Below are 4,391 nucleotides of genomic sequence, written 5' to 3'. Positions count from 1 at the left end.
TTGGCTTGTAGTGTGTTAAGACAGTGTTTTATAATATCGGGAGGCACATGAAACCAATGGAGATGTTTTGGCTTACTTCTCTTCAAGATCTCCCCCACCTCGTGAGGAGTACTACAGGTTTAAAATTTAATGTTGTGATGGGGATCTTATCAATGTGTGTAAGWATCTGAAGGGAGGGTGTCAGCGGGGACAAACTCTTTTCAGGTGTCCCGTGTGACAGGACAAGAGGCAATGGGCAGAAACTGAAGCACAGGAAGTTCTGCCTGACCGCGAGGGGGAATTTCTTCCCTGTGAGAGTGACGGAGCACTGGAGCAGGTTGCCCAGGGAGGCTGTGGAGTCTCCTTCTCTGGAGATSTTCAAGGCCCACCTGGATGCAGCCCTGTCTAACATGCTSTAGGTGACCCTGCTGAGCAGGGAGGTTGGACTAGATGATCTCCWGAGGTCCCTTCCAACCTTACTGATTTTATGATTCTATGGCTGGAAACAGCTCTTGTTAATCTGACTATCTGGGTTTATAGCTAGTTTATTGCAAGTCGATGGCTGCTTGTGGAGTGACTACTGCTATTCAGCGGGGTGGTCAGGGGGCAGAGCCCTGGCTGCAGACCACCAAGACAGCTACCAGCTGCCTAAGCAACCCCTTGTTCCAAGAGCCACCGCAGGGCCACGTCCGCCCAGGAAGGACCGAGCCCCGCGCCGCTGCCRCCGCGGCTCTCGCAGGGGTCTGCCGTTGCCTACGGGAGCGCTGCTGTGTGACGGGGAGGCCGGGGCGGCACCAAGGAATGGGGCAGGTCCTTGGCTCATTCTGCAATACGTGTTGGCTTCACAAGAAATGAGAACACTTATCCAGCAGATCCCAAGGCTAACGTCCTGTGTGTTCACACAAGAGGTTTTGAAATCCACTTCGCTATGGTCTGCAAACCTGCCGGCCTGGGGCTGACAGGAGGGCACGGGACAAGGCACTCGCTTTCTGGTAGCGGCCGGAGCTGTGCACACACCGTGCCCCTTTTACAGCCTTTAACCTCTGATATTTGTGGGCATTTCTCATTTCCCCTCCCTGAGGTGGAGTATAGGCTTCAACCTTCCTTGGTGCTCACTTACCTGGAAAAAGCAGGTCTCCAGCAGGTCTAGTCACGGGGAGCTCTGCATGTCGTCAAGAAAGGAAAAGCCTGCGTAGCCGAGGTTGTGCCTTGCAACCTGTGAATGCCAACCTGCCCCAAAAAAACCCAAACAACCCAAAAGATACCCCACGCCACCACCCACAACCCAGAGACCCACGAAAACCCACCCCAGACCCTCTTCACACGGCTGTGCCCACGCAGAAGATGGGTTGTGAAATCTCATCCCGAGCACAGCCCGGGGAGCAGGGCAAAAGGATCTAGCCCACAGGTCGGGGATTTGTGCTGGAGCCTTGCTAAACGCAGCTGTGCTGAGATCTAAATGTAGTTTAATAAGGTGAAAGTTCCCCTGCAGACAAGGCCTGAGCTCTGATTGCTGCAGAAGGCTTAAAAATGAAAACTTTCGGTTAATCAATTGGCTCTTGATCCCCGATTCAAAAATATTTTGAAGGAAAATCCCATCTAATTAAGACACTGATAGTCTTTCTCAAGAGGCCTTTTCCCCTTACAGTCTAAAACAACCTATTCAAGTATGCAGGGACTTACAAGTGATAATTTAAAAAGAGACAGAAACTACTAATTTAGTTATAAGAATTCCCCTTTTTTAAATTTGAGCTTCTTATAAGAGGAAAAATAAAACTAAGGAATATATTTGATATATGATGTGAAAAATCTCTCCATACCTCAAACTCCAAAACATTCCTTCATGCCTTGAAACAAGTATATCCATTAAATAAATTTGACTAGATCTGTTCTCCTTCTGTCAGAGCTAATGTCTCCAACAAGGCTCATTAGAAAGGGAAAGTTTTTATATTTTTTTTAATTTCCCATCCTTGTTATCTGCTTTTTCCCTGCAAAGCCTTAATAGCCTCTTTCATAACGATCATGAGAYGCTTAGGGAGTTACTCTCACCTAATTAAGTCATTTTTTTCCTAACAATTTTGTACAATATACGAGAGTAAACAGTTCAGCTCTCATTTTTAATGTAACACAACCGACAGTCTAGAACCGTTAACGGAAGTCGTAAAGAACCGCTGCGCGCGGCTGGCCGTTACGCAGCGCACGCAGACGTCCCCCGAGCCCAGAGCGTGTCAGAGCCTGCAGAGCAGCGTCCCGGCCGCGCTCGCAGGCCGCCCGCCCGGGCGCTCCGATCCGCGCAGCCGGCTGGACCGCCGCCCGCTGCTGCGTGCTGACGTTCCTCGTCTCAGCATTTTGAATGATCTCATGGAAACAGGCTCTGCCATAACGTGCCTGTCCAGAAAAAGAAGAAAGAAAAAAAAAAAAAAAAAACAAATGAAACCAAGGAAAGAAAAGGGGCGGGGGAGGAAGGAAGGAAGGAAAAAAAAAAAAAAAAAAAAAAAGCTTTTCTCAGCATTTCCGTATTTTGACTGGGCTGGAAGCTGCCCAAACAGCGTGCTGACGCCCAGCCCAAATCACAGCTCGGAGGGCAGGAACTTGAAGCGTGAGAAAGTTGGTATAACAATCAGCTTCTCAAGGTCTAAAAGCTTCCGCTTTGGACCTTTATCAACACGATGCATCCATTCCTAGGCTCGAATCCACTACCCCTGCTCAGTATCTCTATATCTGTAGATATCTGTACGTGTATCTATACACACAGACTGCAACTGGCTTTCAGCATTCGTATTCTGACTGACTATATAACCTCAGAAAAAAGCGTACACCAGCACTATGATTTTTTAGCACATTCGTGGCATCTTTAGCCGTATTCAAAGGCATCTTGAAGCCAGCTCAAAACAGCAGGGCAGGCACTGCCAAGGAGAASGAAAGTACTACCATAGCCACCGCAGGACACAGATTTTTTATCAAAAAAAATTGATTGAGGGCGCCTGCCCTCGCCRCACGCTTCTCCCGGCTTTTCCAAGGCAGAACTGGTGCCCTTTGGGTTCGGCTCAGGTCCTACCACCGTTCGGCAGAACGTGCTTGATGGGGAGGGCTGGGTAAGGCTTACTGGATTAGCAGAGGCACCAGTAGCATTCGGTGCTTGGGCAGAAACCTTTTCCTTAGAGCAGCTGCTTTCCACACCCTACGGGAGCAGACCACCCTGTTACCTGGTGGCATCTTTAACTCTTTAACTAATCATCTCATTCGCTTTATCTAGTAGGTCATTGGTCAAAGTGGCCCTCAAGATCATACGTTTCTGAGGCGTTCCTGACTTTGAGATAGACCATTTTTTAACATAAAGGTCTCTGAAAAAATAACAGCCATATCCTCAAATGGCATAAATCAGGATTGTGTCCTGGTTTGTGGCARAGATTAACTGCTCTGCAGCCACGGAAGCATGGGAATAAAGGGGTTTGATTTTGAAATAYGCTTGAATTGACTATTGCCACTACTCACTTAAGATCATTATGTTATGGAAAAGTGTAAGTATTATATATAAAACAGGTTTCTTACAGTTGGAATAGAAAGTCTCATTCAGCTGCCCAGTATAGCCGGCCTTGCCTGTTTTGCCTTCAGGTTTTTTCCCACCAGCTAACTTCTCTGGCTTTACGTATTACACATGGCACTATGAGAGGACTTTATCTGAAAAAAGCCTGCAAGCCTATCTTCACGTAGGAAAAACAAACAAATGGGAGACCAACCATGCCTATGAATTTGTTTGCTAGAAATTCTGCATGAACCTGGCCACCTAAGGACCTGCTTGAGCTTGGTCCTTGCCTGCACAGCCGGGGCTGCAGAGACAGGCCCCGGATCAGGCCATGCGAGCCGTGCGGTTTGTTCCTTCTGCTCAACCGGCAGCGTCAACACGCGAGAAGGAGCACCGGTTGCAAGGAGCACGGGAGAGCACCAGAGGGAGCTGGCTCCTGGCCTGCACGCGCCCAACGCCTCCAAACTCGCCCAGGTGCCACTCCAGGCTGAGACAGCACAGACACGACTTCACTGCCACTCCCTTCACACTGCACTCTTCTCAGGTCCTGGCTGTAGGTGAGGATTTGGCCTCATCCCAGACCTGGTGGGCATGCGAGAAGAGACTAATAGAGCGGATAATCCCATAGCATCCATCTGCTGCTTGCTTTTATAACACTAATGTTTCTACCCTGTGGCAGCGTGGACATCGGTGACATCTATGGAGAGCATTAACTTGGCCCTAGCTTTCAGTTTAGCAACGGAGAAAACGTGAAGGTGGCTCGCCTGCTCCGAAAGGCGTCGTTCAGCTTCCCCACGGGCAGCAAGCGGCTCGGCTCCCGCGGCGCGGCCGCGCTGCAGCGCGCGCCAGAGCCGACACGCGGTGGCGGGGACGGGGCAGCCGCGAG

Source organism: Rhea americana, unplaced genomic scaffold (assembly GCF_003343005.1).
Source record: "Rhea americana isolate MKP2758 unplaced genomic scaffold, rheAme1 scaffold_98, whole genome shotgun sequence".
Taxonomy (NCBI): Eukaryota; Metazoa; Chordata; class Aves; order Rheiformes; family Rheidae; genus Rhea; species Rhea americana.
The sequence above is the reverse complement of the archived record's forward strand: the minus strand, read 5'-3'. Positions refer to the sequence as shown.